Here is a 13,788-nt window from a genome sequence, read left to right on the forward strand (position 1 = left end):
GAAGTAGTATCACAGCAAACAACCATTATGAAGTCCAGTGACCTAGGCCACTAAAGAGTTTTCCTGGTTTTACCTTTTTTATAAAAGCCATTCCATAACACAATGCATTACACAAGTGTTACACCATTAAAAAGTCCAATGGAGTATCTGTTTTCCTTAACCTGGCAGCCCCGTGCTTTCCAAGTGCAGGGTTGTACTTAGACAGGCAGCCGCCCCTTTACACAGCCAGGGCTGAGGTGTAAGTATGAGTGTTTCCTTGGCAGTGACAATAAGTGTAATTGGGACAGATGTACACTAATACCTTTCATCTCAATCCAGGCTGCTGTACCCTCATTCAGATTTTATCTTAAGAAAATAATTTTTTGACACTGCCAATAAGAATTTTTGAATTGTTTTTCATAAATCAAATACACTACAAATGCCTAAAATTGTAAGACTTAAGGTTTGCATGTAATCTCATAGCAATTGTGTTATTGTGGGAAAGGAATAGTTTTGCTCATTCTATCCTAATACATATCTACTGTAGATTTGAGGGATTTATTTCCTTGAACTCTTTCCTTAATATTTTGTTATAATTTTTAGTTCTGATTATTTGAGTTTTCAGGGTGGGCTGAGCCATTCTCCACTACTAGCCTAACCAGCCTTAAATTTGACTTGAAAAATGTTATATACCCCACTTTGACGCCTTGTCATTTGTTAATATGACATCTATTAGGAAGCACATCCTGAACTCCTTTGCCTGAGCTTTTGCTCGTGTTGTCCAAGCTCTTCCACCCCTCTCAGTTTCATCTGTCATTAATGTCAATGGTAGCCTCAGTCTTTAGAGAAGGGTTTCCAGTCCAGTCCAGGACATAGCCCTCTCTGCTGCCCTGCACTCATGGGATTTCATATCCTAGTTCTTCCTGAAGAAACATTATCCTGAATTGCTCCATGTCCTCTCGTGCTGTTGAATGAATATCTGATGTTGGTATTTTACCCGGCTTTCCATGCATATGCATTCTGTCTATAACTAGACTGTGAGGGGTGTGATATGTATTTTTGTATACTGCCCATCTTTCCCCCATCCTACCCTCAGATGAACTAACATGATACATTTGATATAATAGTTGTTGTTCAAAACATTTTTGCTAATTTCCTTTTAGTGGCCAATTCTAAGTAGAAAATACCAAATTCAATTCTCTATTTATAATAGTTTAGACATTTTTAATAATTTAGTCAGAAATAGCAGATACATAATCCAAGAGAATTGCAAAAAATCATCTGTCAAGGAGCACTAACTGAGTTGGTATGTGTTACTATTTTGTCCAAGTGTATGATGATTCAGTGATCATCTGCCATTCACAGAAAATATATTCACTCATTTTGTCCTAGAAAGTAGTAATAACATAATAACTTCAATAACATTTTTTTAATGAGAAGCAACATGGTAAAAGCCAAATACACAATGTAGAGATTATGCCCTTCCATAATTATCACCATCTACAATGTGATCCAAATCATCAATGTTACCACTATTAGGCCACTAATAATTGACATTTCATAGTCACAAATTTCCCTTGACAGAACAGCATGTCAGACATCTGTTACCACTCCACTCCATTGCTTCTGCATATTTATATTAACCTCCTTGTTGACCTAATATTTGTCTTCTGCTTCCAGCCGCTATATAAAAAGGTACTCTGAACACTTGTTCTGAGAGTTATAGGGCTCGCCACCATGCTATGCAGCAGTCTGTGTTCTGAGAACCTATGCCCATCAGCTTGTTGAATCTTCTGTTAGATTTTATGCTGCATAGCTAGAATTTCACTCAAAAGCCATTGAACACATTAGAAAGATTACTTTCCCCTTTCTGACTCTAGCAGAAGCAATAAACCTGAACGCTATGAAAAGGCTATGAATTGATGGCCCCTGAGCTTAACAGTTGGAAATAATAAATGACCAGGCTGACTGTTATGACAGTGTCCATCACTGAAAGTCCATAGGCTCACCGTCTCTATATGCACAGTTTACTTGAAGCAGACATTTTCCTTTTCAGCCAGAAGAGAGTGTTGACTATATACTTGCCTTTTACTTAAATGGTCAAGTTATACTAACTGGTGAAATGCACATTTCTAAATGCTGCTTCTTTCAGATTTTTTTCTACCCTTCTCAGAGGTTTCTAGGGATTCTCATCTTGAGACTGATTCCACTGTGAAGTTTTTATTTATTCTTTAAATTTTAACTATTTCATTTAATCAGCCGAAAGGGAAACTGTTATCTGTATTTTAAAATTAACCTATAGAATTTCCTTTTATTCTAGGTATCTGAATAAAGTTCCAGCATGGGATTATCATTTTTGTCGTTTAAAAAAATCATATGGCTGCTCTCTTGTTCTTGCTCAGAAATGCATTTAACAAATGGTACTTGCCTATGCTAACCGTTTTATTCCTTCTTTTAATCTATTGACCATTTCCTGTATCAGCAAGAGTTCACTGTCTCTCAGTTTTTCCTTCACTTCTCAGTCATTAATATTGCATCACAGTTGTAGACCAAGCTTACACTTTTGCACCTGAAAATGTCCCTTCTACATATTTCCCAGGCTGCCTCGTCATTTACATGAGTCATATATAAAAATCAGTCCCCAAGGACTGATAAAATGGAAAGTAAAAGGTTGAAGGGATAGGCATAAAACCTACAGACAAAATGTATGCTGAACAGATATTCATGGTTCAATGCTGTTGTCCAGACTGTGCATCCATAAGACCTACTAGAACTTTGAGATGAGGCTATGAATGGGAAAAGATAGAGAAAGATTATAAACCGTGGTACATTCCTGTAACCTCAGCACTTTTAGGGGCTAAGGCTGGAGGATCATTTGAGGGCAGGGGTTGAAGACCAGCCTGATCAACATAGCCAGACCCAGTATCAACAAAAAATGAAAAATAAAAAAAATTAAATGGGTGTGGTGGTGCATGCCTGTAGTCCCAGCTACACGGATTACTGGAAGACTGAGATGGGAGGATTGCTTGAGCATGCAAGGTCAAGGCTGCAGTGAGCTATGATTATCGCACTATTGCCCTCAGGCCTGAGCGACAGAGCAAGATCCTGTCTCAAAAAATAAAAATAAAAAAAGGAAAGATTATAAACTTTCAGAATGAATACGGGTGGCAGTCATTACCACACTCCTTCCTGTGCCAAGAATTTCCAGCCCTTGAGTAGAGTGACAACAGGGAAAGGAGCATCTTTCACTTTGTGTCAGGAAGGTTGGTGCCAGATGTAGACAGGGACTATCATAAAGTACTTACACATGTGCTTTGAAAGACTCACCACAACTTTATGAGGTTTGTGTTGTCTCATTTTACAGAGAAAGAAAAATTAAGCATGGTGATGTTAGGTACCCCTTTTAAGGTCACAGAACTGGGAAGGAGTTAGGGATGAGAATTAAATGCTAGCAGGTCTATCCCATCACCAGAGCTTTTCATTGAGCTAATGCAACCACATTTTAGGGTGATTTAAATATCTACAGATTGCTTTTTGTTTGTTTGGTTTGGTCTTTACTAGATGATAAAAATATTTTACATAACTTTAGATTAGAATCTTATAATGAAACAACATACTTCCTTTGGTGCTGGCATGGAACGAGATCTTTTATTTCCTTTGTATTGTCTTGGAAGTGTTAGGAGACAGGAAGATACTTTCCCATGCACTGTGTTATTAGGTGCACTATCTTTGGAGACCAATATAAATTTTTTTTATGTTTTCTCCAGAGAAGACATAATGATACAGGATTTTTCAGTTTGAACCATCCATGCACAATAGAAACAAAAATAGTTTCCATCTGTGTAAACTAGATGACACACAACTGGAATTACTATAAGCCAGGTACTTCCCAGGTTTAAATTAGTGAACAAGTATACCTATGTAACAAACCAGCACATTCAGCAAATGTATCCCAGAACTTAAAGTAAAATTAAAAAAAAAAATTCTGTCATGTCTCAATAAAAGTCTTTAAAAATAACAAATGTAGTAGCTTCAGAAAAGAATTATGTCCAAAAGAGGAAGTTCAAAAATGATAGACTCTAATAGCAAGTTTGAAATCCTGAACCATATATGTTAAAAGTTGAGGATACCTTATTTTATCCCTACCCTATGTGATTGCATATATGCATCTCAATTGTAAATGTTCAGCTGAGGTTTTATCTTTTTAATTTTGTCCCAGTCTTCTCTCTAAATGAATACATGAATAGAGAAATAAAGTATATGGGTTGGCTTACAGGGCCTGAGGGTGTACACAGCTTTCAACGATAGATTTAAATGGCCATGAATTTACATTGACCTTACAATGTCCCCGTTTATCCTGAAGTGCACATACCATTTTCCCCTTTGTTGCCTTGATTAATGACTCTTCGCTTCTTTTCTGTAGTTTCTCTTTTCTAAACTTTCCTGTTGATAAATATGTTTCAATTCGAAAGCAGAGTGTCACCACGGAGTTGGGGTCACTTCCTGTTGGTCTTAGTTACTTGGAATTGCCAGCCCCATGGGTTTAGCTTTTACAGTGCTGCAAATATTTCATCTGGTTATGTAGTCCCTGTGACTGGACCACATTGTCTATTATTTTAGATTGAGTAGCCTGTGTTCCCTTTTTTGTATGGCACTTAAGTAACATTGTATGACTGCTGACCCTAAAGAAAATGAGATGTGCCTCCCACAAGACAAGAACTGAACACTGAAACTTCTAAATAACGTTTAAATAGAAGTCAATGCACTAACTCTAGACTGTAAATCTACGCACACTTTCTAAGTTCCCAAACTTAATTTTCTTTACATCCCCCATATGCCAGTTTCACTTGTGTTGAGTCCTGCAAACTATACTATCTTTACTCTGTTCCCTTTAAGCATCCGGGTGCACGAACCTAATTTTATCACAGAGCTGGCTCTACTTTAAACATTATAACTCAACACAAGACTCTAGGCTGGCAGTTTCAAGTACTCGGTTACATCTGTTTGCCTCATACATAGGAGAACCCCATCCCTTAGGTAAAACTTGGTATTTTTCATAATCTGAAAAAATAAAAATAAACTGCAAGGTCTTGTTTCCTGTATTAGAAAAAAAAACAAAACCTTTTGAAGTAATTTGAGAATACCAAAGATGGCCTGTAAGCCTGCACACATCTATAGGATCTCTCTTTTTCTTGTTCTCTCTCCCCCTCTCTTCTTTCCTCTCTCTTCATTATTCCCTCTCTCTCTCCCTTTCTCGCTCTCCACTGTGGAACATGCAACAAGAAAACAAATCTCAACTGCATAATTTGTAACATTTTTTCCCATGATGCAGTCTATCATTATTTGGATGACTAAAAGCTTTAATTATTTACTTTTGGGAGTCCCTGAAACCCATGTCATTACAAATACTGAAGAATTTTCTGGGAAAGGTTTAAAACACTTCCAGTTACACTCTTGACTTAATATCTCAAGAAGGAAAAAAAAAAATGTTTCTACCACATATTTTATTAAACCCTTTAGGTCCTTTTACAAGAGAGGAAATACCAATTAACGTATAATTTAGCAGAACAAAATATTATCCCATTTCAACCAGTGCCCACTTCCTTGAAGTTTATTCAAGCATTAATAACCATTTAATGCAATTTAACTACACTGAGGTATCCATTACATTAATATAATATATCCATCAGGAAATTAGAGTTTTGTCTCCATAAATTTTGTATTACAAGAAGGTCCTTCTAATTTTATTCTGCATTTTATGATGCTTAATTTTAAATCCTCAGTCTCTGTTGCAGGGTGAGATTATCAAAATGTTCCTAATGTTAAATGATGTTAAAAGATTACAATTACTTGATTTATTGAGCCACAAAAAAGAATTTTTTATATATATATAGATATACATATTATTAACATAGTGGAGGATTTAAATCACTGGATTTGCCAGAATCATCAAATCTCATTAGGAATATAACAATGTGACTACATTTTTGAGACTTAATCATTAATAGTGATCCTTTGGAAGAATACACATTAGAATGGTGTCCATAAAGTAATATCTTCAGAGTCTATCGATCTGTACAGTGTTTTCAAGGACAAGTTACATTACCTGTGTATGAAAAATTGCATCTGTATATATACTCTTACATGCTTTAGCTTAAGAAATATCTGATCACGGAACTTCAGCTACATTTCAATATGTAAGAAAAAGATGTAACCACACGACAGTGTATGTCAGAATGTGAGATATTTAGGGGACTTGATAACCTTTCTAATGGACATTCTTATTTTTCAGAGAATGCTTAGAGATCTAAAAAAAAAAAAAAAAAAACACTTGATCAAAGTGCCTTGGCTATTTACTCTTGGGATCAGCGAACAGGGCTGTCTGTGTCCAGGTTTAAGCATTTCCTACAACCTTCCAAACTCTTATCCAGGTGGGATATAAACATTTACAAACAGTAATGGCAGACACAAATTTATGCTTCAGAGTGTCTTTCCTTCCATGTCAGGAGGATAGAGGAAATATGCCATCAACCCTTCTGAACCTTTTGCAACTTTCCCCATATCGCAACAGCATAAAAACAAACTCTAATGTACCAGAGTTCAACCTATCTCCATGAAGAAAGGGTTGCGAACCTATCTGGGTCAGATTTGTCTTCTCAAGTAAAACTGGAACCTTTATCCCAGGAATTTTATTCTATTTTCATAATTATTATGATCTACTGTTTCCTTTTTTTATTATTGCATAGCATTTGCTTAAGTGGTATCTGCAAAGAGAAGATTTTGAAAGTAATAATCTGAAAGGGAAAATAAAATGGCGAAAGCTCCTAAAGTCTTGTTAAGTGAATTGCTGAAGTTGTAATTTGATTAATTCAAGAAAAAGTTTGTTACTAAGGAGGCTGTAACGGTGTTTACATGGGGAAAGCAAATATAAAGCCAGGAAGATATTCCACAAATTTCAGCAAGATAGACCAACCCAATGTACACATCTGACCCCTTATCCACTGCAAAGCTGAGACACTATCCAGGGAAACAGAATAATTTCCTAAGTTTTCCTGCCTACATTTCCTAATTGATTCAGTTCCAGAGGTTACAAACCACTGTTCTGAATGCTAGAAGGCAAACAACTGTACAAAAGATAAATGAATTTTTCAGTGATTTTCAGCTTAGTCTATATGAGTAAGTGTTATGTCTCAAGCTATCGTTTCCTATTCCATCTTCTTTGTTATCTATATGCCTTGTAATAAAATAAAGTGAGATCATAAACATATGTTGTTTGGCTCTATTTATCTTGCTGATCAAACAGTAAGGATGAGGTCCTAAAGAGTAATGCCTCAGCAAGAATAGATCAATAGCTTTAAATTTAATGAGTAGGGTTTTCTTCCTTGACAACAAGGAAGAAGGAGAGAAGAGAATGAAGAGAGGCAGCCAAGTACTCACTTTGATAGAGAAATGAATCTCGGAAAGGGCTTCTGCTGGAAAGTGAGTTCACTCTGTTTCTCTCATGCTTTCTTTACTCTTTCCCATCTATTCTCTACCATTTTAAAATATTCTTACATCTATCTTTAGGTAAAATAAACATAAAAGCTCTTGCCTTATTTTTATTTTTAAATTTGTGTTTACCAAACCTGTAAACAAACTTTCACAGTATTCATTCAATAAACATTTATTGGGCACCTACTGTGTACCAAACATGTCCATCTTATGGCTCTTGTGCCACTTCTTAGCATAACCATTGGCTTCCTGGCTTGTCTTCACCCGGGAGATGTGCTCAGATGCTAATTCTGGATCTGTACTATCTAAACATCACAGGCCTGGCACAGCGGTTCACGCCTGTAATCTCAGCACTTTGGGAGGCCAAGGCAGGTGACTCACTTGAGGTCAGGAGCTCTAGACCAACCTGGCCAACATGGAGAAACCCTGTCTCTACTAAAAATACAAAAATTAGTTGGGCATGGTGGCAGGCACCTGTAATTCCAGCTCCTCAGGCGGCTGAGGCAGGAGTATCTCTTGAACCTGGGAGGCGGAGGTTGCAGTGAGCTGAGATCGCATCACTGCACTCCAGCCTGGGCGACAGAGAGATACTTTGTCTCAAAGACAATAAAATAAAATAAATAAACTTCATATTCAGGCATTCAGACACCATGCATGACCCAGGACGTCCAACTCAAAAATCATTCCTCACACTTTATCAGCTCCACAGTTGTACAGAGGTTAATTTAACAAAGACTAAAAAAGAAAAATATTACTTTATTCATTCAAAATAAGATATGTCTGGCATATAAAAATCCTTACCAAGAGTATTTGTATTTAATTTTTTTAAATGTCTTAAATAATTTGTAGACGAATCTTTCACTGGTAAATTATCTCAAAGTTTTGTACAAAATCTCCCCACTACCACATCCTTGTTGAATCCTGAGATCCCATGTCTACAACTTTGAATTGTTCTCCTCTGCTGATATTTAAAGTGAAAACTGACCTACTAAATCAGAAATTTTGACTGGCTATACAGAAAACTGATAAATTAATTTCTAACATATCTGATTATCTTATATTGGGATGATGTGGCCTTAAATTTGAGAGGAAGTTTTAAAAATAGATGCCAGATTTCATTTTTCATATAGAAAACAGGATCAGTGAAGAAAACAAAGCACAAACATGAAAATACTGGTTATCTCTATGGAACAAATCATGTGAGCAAAATTGTTTTTAGAATGTAGTGAACATTGTGTGTCAGTGTATAACAGTAAGGTCTATGTTACATAAATTTCATATTCTTCTTCGCTGTTGGCTGTATTTATTAAGACACGTTTATTGGAACCCATTGATAGTTATTAAATACTTCTTATTTCACAGAATTTCTTCTTTCTTAGAATGATAGCAGTTCTGAATTCAATCATTTGAATTTACCAAGAAAAAATATTACTACTTCTGCATCTACCAATGGAATAAGCAGGTAGAAAAGTAAAAATCGACTAACACTTGAATCCCTGTTTCCCCAAATCAACGGGAAATGTGTTGATTTATCAATAGTTTTATGGATGATGAAATTGTACTTGACAAACATAAAAAAGATATTATTAAGTAAAATATTTAACTTTTTAAGAAAGAAGAGGCATGCAATTCCAGTTTCAAGAGGCAGTGATAGATACTTAGAGATTTCATGTTTAGTTTGACTTGGCCTGTTTAGATTTAAGTTAATTTCCAGTTAGAATTAATGTGGAGATGCGGAGATGCCCTTCCTTTATGACCTAAAACTTAAAGGTTTCAGTTTAAATTATTTGTCCAAATTAAACAACACAAATTATATCTTGAAGAAATTAAAAATAGCTTTGGTACTATGTTATTTTATGCAGTAATCTTTTACTTTTTACTCTAGTATAATAATTACTAGCTTCCAAAATGTTTAATTCAACTCTTAAGACCTTCTGTAAAATTATAACTTTTATTCTCTGAATGCTTACAATGTACCCAGCATTGTGGGAGACACTATCAACAAATTTATCCACAACATACGAAAGAGTTGTTATCATCTCCAGTTTTCATGGTTCAAAAATAAAGCTTCAAATAAGTAAATTAGCCTTGGTAACCAATGCTATGCACTGCAGAATCGGACCATTCAAATGTGAGTCTGGCTGTTCTAAACCTTGTGTATGTTCAATAAGGCTACACTAACTTTGGCAATTTGATGTCTGTGGCTCTGGAAAGTTATGCCCTGTCTTTATTCTAATTCTAATATATTTTATTCATTGTAAATGACTATTGAATATATAAGCAAGATGTTCTTTATGACTTCATAAATGTGAAACAGTGAATACAACAGAATGGATTCCCTATTACGTAAATTCCCAATTAGAGAATCAAATATTCGGCATAGTAATCACAGTCACTGAGTCAGTTTGCCTGCGCACACTCTCTCTCTCTCTTTCTCTATTTGCTTCTTCTAGGCATCCAAACTGTAAGGTATGGCTTAACTACAGAAAGTAGAAATGTCTGAGGTTGATGTTAAGAATATGGTAACAACCAGAAGAAAGTATTTTGCAAAAGGAGCTGCTCTGCTTTTCTGATGTTCACTTGTAACTGTTCATTCTTAAGTCTACTTTTCAAAACAGACTCAGTACATTTTCTCTAGCAATTTAGAAACTTAGAATTTTTTATCCTGAGGTTTACTATCCATTAAAATATAGAATTAAAACTATAATCAAACAACTTGACAAGGCAGAAGTTGAAGATTTATATTTACTTTTATATCCATTTCTTTCAGAATTGACAAGGAAAAAAATGTTCTTCAATCGCTAATCTGACTTTTGTCTTGTTATCAATTTAAATATCAACGATAAAAGAAGACTAGATATGCTGTTTTCACAAATTCTAGTTTTATTTTATTTTTTAGGGCAAGTAAATCTATAGGATTTTAAAATATTTGTGCTCTGGAGCCAGAAAGACCTCTTCTATAATTCTAACTTCTCCATTTATTTACTCCTACCACATTGAAACATTACATAATCCCTGGAGCCTCAGTTTACTTGTCTGTAAAATGAAGATAATAATGTTTACTTTTCAGTGTTGTCAAAAAGGTGAGAGACAACAGGTATGAAACGTCTTCAGATCAGTAAGCATTCAGTAAATGGGTGGTCATTATGATTATTTAGGGTTTAGTATAATGGCAATTTGCCTACCAGAGAGGTAGGAAAAAGTAATCCAGCAGAATTTTAACAATATGAGCATTCTATACCCTTTGGGAATGCCACACAAATATATTTTTTATATCACAGCTTTCTGTAGAAGGAATCAATGAAGTATTATAGAGCTATGCTGTTTTTGTTTTGTCGTGTTGTGTTTTCTGTTAACATAGAATAGAAACACTAGAAGACAAGGTTAAAAGGGGATTGTAAATAAAAAGTGAACTTATGCTTGGTGTTTCATTTCTCTTTCAGTTTCTACCATTTCTTTTTCTGGGTATTCCCCTAAGTGGCATTAAATAAACATTACAGACTGCAATAGGATAAAGGCTGGCCTCTACTGCAATATAAAAACCATCTTAGGAAGACAGGGTGTAGCTATGCAGTTCCAACTGGGGCAAGGAAAAGTATATATAAAAGAGGGGAGTTTGGACTGCTGAAAAGCGACTTCTCATCATCAAAAAAACATTTGTTAAACTTCCATACATAGGATACTTGGCAGACAAATGCTGCCATAAATTAAATATCCAATATGTAGGTGCTTGTTTTCAAATACAGGTATTTAGGATTTATATTTCCTTGAGTTTATGAAATTAAATGAATAGAGGTCCAGAATTTGTGTATAGTATTATTTAGCAAATGAGTCAGTGCTTATCTTCTAATCATGTTTATTGTCAATGGATTTCGGCAGGAAAACCTGATGAAAAGATTGTTACAGCTCACAATTGCCAGGCATAGAGCCCCTTCCATACATTTTAGCTTGAAAATGATCATTTATGGCAAAAGCTATTGTCTTTATAATTTGATTGAAACAAGCATATTATGAGGAAAAGTTATCAGAAATGCAGAGACACTGTGTGTCCTCTCCGACTATTTGAACAAGTGAGTGGATTATTGTGCCATAGGCTTTGGTAATCTTTGCTAATTGCCCCCACTACTTAGATGATACCTCACCACTTTTTGTGTGCAGTACACAATTATGCCTTTCATTCAGACAATTTGCTATTATTCTCTGCTTCCTAGTTCTTGTTTCAAATAGGTGGTAAGCATCTTGGGAACAAGGTTGTGTCTTATCCATGTTAATCCTGTGTAGACCACAATCTCCATATTGCTGAGCAAAAGACACTCAGCTAGCGGTTAGTTAATAAATCTTAAGATTTCTAGCCCTAGTGAAACATGTGGGAATATGGACCTGCTTGTGCACTATCAGTGGGAATATAAATTGATACAGCCTTTCTAGGGGGTAATTTGTCACGTATCAAATGTAAAATGTTGAAGTCCTTCAACCTAGCAATTCCTAGCTAACATGTTTTTCTTGAGGTCTTTCTCTGTGTATCATTTCCCCGTATCACCACCACTTCATTCTCTACCCCACCTGTTTTTCCAAATTGGTTAAATCTCAGTCTTTATTTTTTTTAATTCTAACTTTATTGAGGTATAAGTAACAAATTAAAATTGTATATGTTTAAGGAGCACAATGTGCTGTTTTGATATAGGTATATATTGTGAAATGTTTATTAACCAAGCTAATTAACATATTCCTCACCTCTCACTGATGTGTATGTGTACATCGTGAGAATACTTAAATTCTGAGGTCAAATGCAACCTCCTATTGGAAGCTCTTCTTAATCTTAAAAATGTCAGGTGGTTTTATTTTGAATTCCCCAATATATCTGTTATCTCAGCATTCACTATTTAACTACATAACTGTTGTATCCTCTATGCTGATCAGAGTGTCTATCATATTGTACATACTAATACATGCCTATTAAATTAGTGCATAAATGATTGAGTAAATGAATGAATACTCTGATATGTTTGTATCCATGGTGTGAATAATTGTCTGTAAATATTTAAAAATTACTTTAAAACTTACAAACCACCACAACAATACTTTTTACATAGTGGAATGTCCTTATTTTATTAAAGAATTATTAAAGTATAAAAGAGAAGAAAAAACAAATTTAATGTTCTTTTTCTATAATCAGTTCATCAAAGAATAGTCCATATGCTTACTATAGACATTGTCTTAGCAATTACGATACAGATGTCTATAAACAGAAAATGCATGGATCTGAGCCCTCCATTAGTGAGAATAATAAAACTGAGAATGAATTATCCTGTGATCTTTGAATTGTTTATATCCACGTTCTACTATAGTCTAAACTAGCTAGGATTTACTCCTTAAAAACGTTGAATAACAGCATGACTAATAAAAGGACCCTCTTGGATCATTCCAACCAAAATGATTATTCCTTTTTTCCACTTCTTACACTGCTAAGAATCCTTTAATAGGAAACCTCTTATAAATCTATAGTAAAGATAAAGAAGGCCACAAAGCAGCTATTTGAAAGAAAGTTCATTTTTTTATTTAATTTTCTTATATGTTGCACATATTGAGAATAATCACTTTACTTACCTCTATTTTCCTTAAAAAGAATCTAAGATCCCACTTTGTAAAATAGTAGACTATCACTCCTATGTATGTATGTATGTATGTATGTATGTATATGTATGTGTATGTATATGAATGTATATGTATATATGCATGTGTGTGTGTATATATAAAATTTTGAGGAAAACAATTATACCCTATCTCATCTAATCATTAGCCAATTAATTAAATGACTTTTATATCTACCCAGATTCTTAGCATTCATTTGATACAATTGCCTAATTTATAAGTGGGGAAACTCAATCACACAGAGAATTTTTTGTGTCTTTCGTGGAAACTGAACCCAAGTACCTGACAGACATGCCACTGGAAACTACCTCCTCAAACCCAGTCCAGGGCTTCCAGTACCCACAAATTCCCTCCCACTTCAATCAGTGTGTGATTTTAAAGTATTTTAAATGACAATTTAGATCTCAAACTCTGTACATCTCAATCTAGTACTCACTTATTCCTGAATTCATTCTAGTAAATACTCACAAGTTGAAAATAATATTTTCCAAACTTTAATTATATTGACTTGCCAAAAATAACACACAGCAGTAACCAAAACACATCGCAGACTCTCTCTCTCTTTCATGCCCACACACCTACACACTCTCTCTTTCTCTCTGTCTCTACTAAACCAAGGGTAGTAATAATTCCTGTCTAAAAGCAAGAAAACTTAAAATAAAAAAT

Source organism: Pongo abelii, chromosome 11 (genome assembly GCF_028885655.2).
Source record: "Pongo abelii isolate AG06213 chromosome 11, NHGRI_mPonAbe1-v2.0_pri, whole genome shotgun sequence".
In the NCBI taxonomy this organism is placed as follows: Eukaryota; Metazoa; Chordata; class Mammalia; order Primates; family Hominidae; genus Pongo; species Pongo abelii.